This window comes from Halyomorpha halys, unplaced genomic scaffold, assembly GCF_000696795.3.
Source record: "Halyomorpha halys isolate HHAL.00 unplaced genomic scaffold, Hhal_1.1 Scaffold677.1, whole genome shotgun sequence".
NCBI lineage: Eukaryota > Metazoa > Arthropoda > Insecta > Hemiptera > Pentatomidae > Halyomorpha > Halyomorpha halys.
The window spans coordinates 131,443-141,586 of NW_027104651.1; the positions used below are offsets into that span (position 1 = coordinate 131,443).

General features: G+C 30.1%; 1 protein-coding gene across 1 annotated transcript in view; it reads left to right on the forward strand.

The window, feature by feature from the left end:
* Window positions 1-10,144, forward strand: part of Nep5 (Neprilysin 5) — a 270,596-nt gene that overhangs the window by 113,524 nt on the left and 146,928 nt on the right. The window lies entirely within an intron of this gene.

Sequence of the window (10,144 nt, forward strand, 5' to 3'; positions counted from 1 at the left end):
TTAGGCATTTGTATTATAAATGGTTTTATATATTTTTATATATTCCCATAAGGAACCGACCTACTGATCTTAGAAAACTGTTATCTATTTAAATCAAAACCTACATACCATATACCCGCTTTTAAAAGTCATTTAAAAGAATTAGGAGCAGTACTGCACACTACATCTAATGTGGATTAAAATTTACCCTTTCACCCGGCAGCTCTAAAGTCCTGATGACAACCCTCCCTTCCATGAAAGGCAGTTGAGTACCCCTGACGAATCCTGTTGGTATTTCAATTAAATCAACTCACCTGTTTCAAATTACTTACGAAGTTTCCATCTCCATTACTGAGGGGAGGATTTGAAGACTTCTACTAATATTTGGCCGCTTATTTCAGAATTGCCAACTCCTGCCCTTTACATTTGTGTATATCCTCTCCAAGATAAGTATAAGATCAAAACCGTCATATCAGGACTTTTTTTGGTTGAATCTACAGAACTTATAGATCTTTGCCCGTGTTTTACGTCATGTTAAGTGTTTTACACAGTTAAGAATATTTTTGAATCTATCCAGTTCTACCACAAGAACATTTTTTTCTAGGGAGAACTGTAAAAGTAGTATAAGTAAGAAAGTTCTATGTCCATATTGTAAAAAACACCTATTAAGGTCATTTATCGACCCTTTCAAATTTCCCGCGCACACAAGCGATTGGTTATTTTTTTTTTTTATTTATTATTATATTGTGTAATATTAAATTTTGTCTCATATTTATAGACAATTGAAATAGGAATCATAGAACTCATTAAAAGCGCAGATTGAATCTAGTAGAAAAAGTCACATTCTCCCCTTTTTAAAATTTTAGGAAAAACCCAAGAAACTTCTATCTGAATTGAAAAAATAAACTAAAAATATTAATTTTTCTTCGGTTTGGCATCCTTGTTGATTATGTTTGTCCATCTGGTTTTTGGTCTCCTGCGTGGATTTTTGCCAACTATTGTGGCATTCATTATCGCGTAGAAGTGTCCTGATGGATTTCTTTGAGCCACAAGTCTCCACCCATCTTAACCTCCATGCCTTCATATAATGAGAAATTGACTGACCAGTCCTTATAAGCAGTTCACTGTTAGATCTTCACCTCCAGGTGTTAAGGCTCTGATTCCAGATCGCTTCTGTAACATTACTAAGACATTATTAGTCATAGATCATAAGACTAACTGATTACATCCAGAAGAGATATTGAAAAAAATTAAATTGGTTAATAAATCAATCCAATCTAAATGGCTATTTTGATGTTTTTTAAAGGAAAATGAAGAACGAAAATGGTCAATCGACCAGAAACATATATACAGATGACCATAAAACAGAGAAAAGAGGGCTTGGGCATTCATAATTGAGGAATGGAAATTGAAAAGGCAGTAAGTGTCAGAAATAGGAAAAATGAGATTTATACGGGATAAGTTTAAAGAAACCAGCGCTTATCGACTAGTAACTACTTTAAGTTCATATCTAACTAGAGCTAATCAATATCTAACAATAACTAGAGCCCAGTATTGTCAATTGAACTGTTTATTTCCTTGAGCTGAAATTTTTTCATAATTTTAAAACAAATATTGTGGCCAGACTACTCGATTTTTGTTCGTTTTTCTCAAAACAAGTTTTTCGGCACAGCCTTTTCCATTTTCATCCCTCAATTAGAGGAAAAATAATAAGTCTATTCTTTTAGGCCAGTGAAAATAGGGCCGAAAATATTGTTATGATGCTAAACATGGAGTAGTTCCTTTGTATTTTTTTTTTATTCTTTGAGGCTGCTTGTGATTGTTGCGAAACATCAAAAGTTTCGATACTTTAACTAATTATTGATGCCAAGTTAACGTTTATCCAAAATCTAGTCAAATAGATTAAAATATAAAATGCTAATACCTGAAAAACTAAAAACGATCTTAATACTCCTATTTCTTTTAAGAGGCAGGATCTTAGTATATACCTCCTTAAACATATTAGTGGATTGTTAGTGATAACGTGTATAGGAAATAATAAAACTTGTATACTAGTCGTGTGTATATCACTAAGCAGAAAGCTCTTGCATCTGAGCGTGTAAATACATAGAAAGTATATCAATTTGTTTTCAGAAGAGTCTCGAGTTTCTTTTTTATGTGAAAGATAAACCTTTATAACAGTTCCTTTAAGAAATCAAGATTCGGAACAGGAATCAATACTATTGTTTCATTATGCTAATAATAATATTGTAGATGAGAAATAAGATAGGATTTATATTTTTATCGGAATAACTATAGGGAATATAGTTTTTATCAAATATGCTTTGTATCATTTTCTTGTACAAATTAGGATGGAGATAAGTGAGAATTTTAGTAGTTATGGAGTTGAAGTTAGATTAGCTGCTTTGATTTTGACTCTTCACTTACAAATTTCGTTTCAAAAAGGGTTAAGTACAAATCTGATATCAAACACTAATAATCTCTGGAGACAGCTTCTACTCCTTATCATTTAATTAAAAATCTGCAGGCTTGAAGGTTTTCAATAAATTCTTGAAGATATTGTTATACGTCCTAGGATCCTTGCCGTTCGATAGGAATACTGAAGGGCTCTTACCATCCCCATTATATGCTCATTGTTCTAAGATTTATATCTATTTTAATTGTTTGGAGTATTTCCTCTTTAATTCTATTCAGCTCCTTTGAATGATGTATTGATCCACTTCATCGTTCTATAAACATTTTGCCTGGAAGTGTCATATTTAAAAATCAAACTTTTTCCTTCATATTTTTTCTGATCCAATATAACATATTGAAAAGTAATTTCTCAGCGAACTAAAGCTCAAGGCTACATGGCAATACCAACAAATGGGAAAGTGTCAACATTTTTTCATTTTAAATCGAACGAGTATGAATTTGTTTTTCAGAAAAAAAATAAACTATCAATTCAATGTCAGTAAAATTACATTTAATATACTCCTTCGCCATCCCCTTATTCTTGTCTAGTGACTGAAACTATCTTTCACTTACTTATATATGGAAGATATAGTCAGGGAACGTGCTGCGGTCGTGCAAAATTTCGAATCCGACGAATAGGACGGCTTTTTGCCAGGGATGTAACTGCAACTGTTTCGCTTATATCGATTTTTCACACTGTCGATTTCCTCCGGCTCTAGCGATTTTGATTAAGCTCGGTGAATCAATGAGCAATTAAGTGCTCTTTGATCTCAAAGAGGTCTTATGCTCATTTAAGTACCCTAATGGGGCTTTTTGCCGCTTTCTCAAAAAATCTTCCTCAAAATTACTTTTAATTTTGTTTATTTAAGAAAAAATGAAAAGTAAATATAGCTGATTCGAACGGGAAAACCCGAGACCGTCTGAACATTCCCAATTGTATGACAGGTTTGTTATATTTTGGTAAACTGCTTATACCACCTCGAGAAGCCTTGAACTACGAATTTTTATTGAAACAGACGAAAGCATAGACATGGTCCAGTAAGCAATTTTCCAAATTCCATCCGCTGCTTTCGCTGTCTATGAACATCACTACTACCTATTAATTTCACTTCATTTCAGTTGGACGAAAATTTAGAATTAGTATAGAAATGTACTGGTTTAAATTATGTCAGTTTTATTTTATTTGAGATTAATTAAATGCAGGCTATATGCAAAGTTGCTCCATTAAATAAATATTGAATTGAATATCAGATATAAAGAAGTATAAAATTGCCTTTCTTTCAAACAAAATTTTGTTGGGGTAAGAGAGTGCTCATGACGTATTTGCCTAGAGGGCGCAAAATGTCTTTTAGATAGGCACTGAGAAAGACAGCGGTTATTACAAATATAAACTTCTTTTTTTAATTATTTAGGCCTCATGTTTCCTTCAACGATTTTATGTCATTCCTGCCAGAAAGTGAGAATAATCAAATTTTTGTCCTGAATTAATAATGTAATTTAATTTTGTATTTTATTCGTTTTTATTTTTTATTATTATTTACTTTCAATAAAAATTTATCGTATAGATTGCCAGAAGAAATTGTATAGGCCTGTTGTATAACATGAGCGCTAACTATCTCTTGCCCCTTTTTATTGTGTAGTCTTTCACCTTTTGTAATTGAATCTACATTACATGAACTCACATCTATTTCATTTCTTTTAATATTTATCTTTCATATAATTTTCTATTTTATACTATTTCAATTTACAACTAATTAATTTTAGTACAATATTTCTTCAAAATCAACGTACTTAAAATGAGTTAGTAAAGTGATTGAAGTTTACAATAACATCCATTATTTTGGCATCTTTTAATTTTTCATACTAATTTGATTAAGATATCCTTATTTAATTTAATAAAATAATTATTGGTCCTACAACCGGCCTACACACAATCCACTCCAATACAAACAAGCCGCATCTTAAAATGGGGCCCTTAAAACCAGGTTAGCCTATATCAAACTAGCTTGATACTTGGGAGGGGGGGACTTAATGTTGTTCAAAAGTTCAAAACACAAAGCCTCATATAATTCATTCTCACTAAATAATTTGAACTAAGACCTATTGTGCTTTTTGCTGTGGACAACAAGATTTCAGCAATTCCTAACAATGTGGCTTGGAATAATGTTAATAATCGTTACCACGAATTATCAGAACCTTGGAAAGTAATATCAGACACCTACCAAAAATGAATATATAAAGAATTACGGTTTGGAAGACCCATTCTTTTGTCATTTCATTTCTCCACATTCACTTGTCGTACACGTAGGAATTATAATTGAACGTTAATCTTCCGACATGCCAAACACAAAACAGGGAAAAGACTCATGATTATCTTCTCACGACCACTGTCTAACCTTGTTCATCCACTTGATTTTTCTTCATTCCACTTATTTGGGCAATATATTTGTGTTTAGGCCCATATAAAATTGAACAAAGTAGAAGAAGATTAAAATAAGATGAACAGCGATCAGTATAAATAAAAAAGAAATTAATTAATTAGCCACAAAATGAACAGGAGATGTAAAAGCAAATAAAAAATTAGACTTAAGAACAATATAAAACAAATATAGTATACACTTCAAGGCGGAAAATAAAATGAGAATAAATAAAGGTCAAGAAAAAAGAAAGTAATTTGTTAATATTTCTCCCGTTCATTTTATGTTCAATACTTTATTGTATTTTTTATTTTTACTGTACGCTGTAGATCTTTATTTTTTATCGTTCTAATCGATCTTTATAGTTTTATCGTATTCAATTTACCCACCTTAGTTTTCTTTTTATTTCATGTCATTACGTTACATTACGACTACCAGCAGAGATACTAATATCCATGTTGATCTTATGATTTTTTTTTTAATATTTAGGTGAGTAGGTTTGTAAAAGCAAACGTTTAATTGGTTAAAACAAGTGGAACTATTTTTTCGTATTAACGATGGTTCTTAATAAGTCTAAATAGATTCTTAATTCCAGTCACAATCACAAAAAGAATTGAAAAATTTTAAGGCCAATTATTTTAGTGAAGAGCCAATTATTGTTTAATTATGTCGGCAGTTGTTGTTTTTTTCTAACGACAATCCTTTTTTAAAGAGTTTCTATAGTATACCTTCAATTTCAATCTAGAAAAAGGTTTGAGCCAGGAAGATAATTTAAATCAATACATTTTTTGGAAATGTGATTCATTTTAAGTTTTAAACAGCTCCTTTGAAAATGTTAATTAGTTAAGTAATTTTGTTTTGTATATAAATATCATTCATGATTCTACTATTCGTTATGGACATGCATTGTTTCCGACAATTCAAATTTGGATATGCTGCTCAAGTAGGATTTTTTCTATTAACTTAAAACACTCGTTATTTTTAATTGATTATTATTAATTTTATTTTATAACGCATTTGTTTAGAAGACAAACAACCAAGCTTACTCCAATAAATTAAACAACTACGTTAAACGTGTCATTACAGTTAAGAAGAAATTAAACATGTTTATGTATGCTTAATACAACAGAGAGCCAACTGGCGTAGATCTCCATTGTTCTCAATCCTATTGTGAAGGTTGAGTAAACTCAGAGTTATTTCCTTTTTATTTTATGATTCGTTAAATTATAGATAAAGTCTTTAATTGGTTGTTGTAAAATTGTTTGTTAATTAGCTTGTTATCATGTTATAAAACAAAATAAAAATTTTATTCGTCAGAAAAAAAAAAAATTATTCAGAAATCCTATTTTAAATTTGAATGATTTATTGATACCTGTTTGTAGAAAAAAAAATTATTTGTTTAATTTTTTTTTTATTTTAACATTTTAGTGAATCTTTAACCTTTATCATTATTTTATTATAGTTCAAATATTTTAATGTTGGCAATCCCTCTCCTAAGGTTCTAGTTTTGTTTCATCTATGTATTTGAACACCTATTATTTTTGAGTAATCTTTTTGCTTTTTAAATTGTTATTTCTTGTATCTGAATGGTAAGTCCTTCATGATACAATTTTTTTTTTCAGTTGATAGATTCGTTGATATTTTTTTTTAAAGACGATTCAAGTTCTATCTCTTATAACAGTAGGTATAGATGAAAACAGATTTTATTTCTAACACATAACATAACAGGGATCTCAAAGAGATTCCCTGCTCCACCTCTCATAGTGGGGGATAGGGATCTTCAGGTCGATAGTGTGACTGGTGATTATTTTATTTATTTATTTTTTCATGTACATAGTTTGACTATGTTTACTTTCCTTATCCTTCTGTTTGTTTACATTTATAGAGTTGTTTATATTTATATTTTTACGTAATTATATGTAACTTCTCTCTTTGTAACTTTGTTAATATGTCAATTGTTATCTACTAACTTTGTAAATTCAGTGTAAATGGCCCTAGTGGTCGAAACACTTAAATAAATATTTATAGAGAAATTTTATTTATTTTTATGTAGTTATTTTTCCATTTATTTTATTTTATTTTATTTCAGTATGAATGTAATAAGTTATCAATATTACTTATTGTTCAACAACGTTTTGGCAGATTGTAATATTTATCAATAAATAAAATTTGAAATTAAAAAAAAATATTTGGCCACGAGATCGGGTTAACTGAATCACTGTAGCGCGGTTACCCACTAGGAGTTCCTTTCTTCATATGTTGAAATGAATAGGGCCCATTGGAATTGTCGTTCGTAAACATAAGTTCTGTAAAACGATTAGTCCTGTGTAGACAATAGAAATAGTCATGAAAAACAAGTGCAATAATTTTAAGTTTTATATAAAACTATTTTTTATCGGTTAATGACTAAGTATTGTGTGCATATTTATGATAAATTTGAATTAATGGGTATGACTAACGAAACATATTAGAAAAGAACCTCGAACATCGAAATGGTGGTTATTTTAAAAGGATTTTTTATAAAATAATAAATACTCATATAAGCAAGTTTTTCACAAATCATTATGAGATATTTATTTGAATAATACGAAGAAAAACTTCAGCTTTTCAAAGATCGGGTGATATACAAGGAATAGCAAATTTTAAAGTAATCTGCAAATAAATAACCAATGACTTTAGTTGTTAAACATTCAGTAATTGTACGAATCGCAATAGAAATTATGTGCTTAAGATAGGTTCTTGAGGTACAATATTTCTAATGGACTTTTTTTCTGAAGCAATTCTATCAACCATAATCTTATTCTGAGAAAGGTAAATATATCAAATTGTTAATAAGTAGTTTAAAATATATATTTTTATATAAAACTCGAGTATGTTAAAGGAAATAAATACATTTAATAAAAATCGAGTTGCCTGAATTACAGGATAGTTATAATCTAATTTTTGCTAAATTTATCTGGAATAATGTAGTTTTGTCGAGCTTGTATTACCTAAAATTTTCCTTCAGTCCCTCAGTCCCCCCTTCAATCTAGTAATTTGTTCCTTATTGATTCTAACAATGTCCATTTTTGTAGTTATACTCCTTCTGTTTGCTTCAAAAGTTTTATAAAAATTAAATTGCATGAAGCTGCCAAAAAGGAATATCTTTCATATTGACTTATTATTAACTGCACAGTGTTTAACCAGCCCAATAACCGATTTTATATCTAAGTGACCAGAGAATTGCCTGTAAACGGAGCGGACACTGAATGAATCCACAACGACAAATCGCTTGATATCGTCCATTGTTTAACAGAATTATAGTGGAAGGTCTTCAATTGTGGTTTCGAGAGGCAACTTGGAAGTGAGGAACAGAAATCGATTTCCATTCAAAAGAGGTAAGTCACTGGTTAAATTGCTTTTCAAAGTTTCCATCGTCAATGGTGGACGTATTTCTCGCTAAATCAATTAAGCTTAGTAGTTAATAACTGTTCTGAGAAAGGAAAGGGAAAATTCGGTGAAAATATTCGAGGAAAAACAGAACTGACAATATCAACAAGGGCTTCGTAGGAAAAATAAGTCTCTTAATTAATAAATGGCCAACTTCGTTGATATTTTTTTTTAAAGACGATTCAAGTTCTATCTCTTATAACAGTAGGTATAGATGAAAACAGATTTTATTTCTAACATATGAAGAAAGGAAATTAATTGAAACAGCATCATGAGCAATGAATAATTTAATTGAATGAAATGTATTTATTTACAAAAATTATATTTCTATCTATTTAAATATAATCAATTATTATTATAATTATTATCTATTTAAATAATTAAGAACCTATAGACAATTTAAAAACATCCGTCCGTCGAAGTCTGTGTGCAGTAAAACCAAAACACATAAATAAAAATACTTTTTTAAAAATAAGTTATATACAAAACTTAAAACAACATTATTCATGTTAAATAAGCAAGAAAATAATAATATCTAACTTGTAACAAACTGTGGTATGGCATTGATCCCTCACATATAAACTAACTGAGCTCTTTCAAGTGTAGCCCGTCATACGTAGTTGCTAAGAGCTCTTGAATTAGAGCCTTTTAATAAACAGAGCGATAGTACTGGAGAGCAGGTCCGCTGCCCGAAATATTTTATTCTAATTTCACTATACTTGAGACAGGTTCCCAAGAAGTGAAAGGTATCTTGCTTTTTTTCGAAGTTACAGACCGAGCAGTTATAGATACTAATGCACCCATGTTCTACACTTCAAGTGAGCAATCCCGTTCTTCACAGGAAAATCAACCAGATCGATCAATCGATACCAGATCAAAATTATCATTTAAATATGGAGTTTCTGTTCCAACCTGCGTACAAAGCAAAACTAGATCGTAAATAATTTTCAAGATTATTTTGTTTCTCAGATTCCTCTATGCAATGTCTGACTGCGGCCAATCTTCCAAGAAGAAAGGCAACATTTGAAGTATGGATATTAACACCATTGCATCCTTCGAACTCCTGCCAATTCCAGTCTACTCAAATTTCTTAACAATTAAAATAATAATTTAATGATATTTTTATTTTTGATATTATTTCTTCACACTTGTTTTATTTAGAGACCTTTGTCAACATTTTTTTTTCTAGATGAAATTACTCTTTATGACTACTTTTAATAATTTCAACATCCAATGAACGTTTCAGGCAGCTTGCCAACCAGACTACATAAATTTATTCAACTCCCCGAAACGTTTTTCGGGTGTTAAATAAATTGAAGTAGTAATAAAAGAGTAATTTAAAAGAAAAAATAATAAAATTACCAACACACCCTATTGAACAGTTTAGAGAAAATTTGATAAATTTGTTTTTTTATTGAAAGGAGAACACCTGTCTATCTCAGCAAAAGAGGTTTTTGGAAGAATTATTTTCAACAAGAGGGTTATTTTTTTTTTTTAATTTCTTTATTACAAGATCGATCTGATTGGCCTTACATGGCTGTTGTAACAGTTTTTTAGTTGTTTCTTTTTTAACAGTTGATGATAGGGGGTATAGTCTCGTGCAAAAGACACTCCTTAGTATTTGCAATACTATGTTGAAACTGACTATAGCAAGAGGCGTGAGGAATGAAGTATTTTAGTTTGTGAAGATGCCTCCAAGAGCAATCATTTGGACATAGCTTAATGAAACATTAAAAGCTGTAAGAGTCAATCCATATCCAACATTCAGGTCATGAATTTTTTTTTTCAATTTTCAAAACCTCTTTATTGTTTTAAATGTACAATTTACAGATATATATAATACAATGCAGAAATATATAAATATA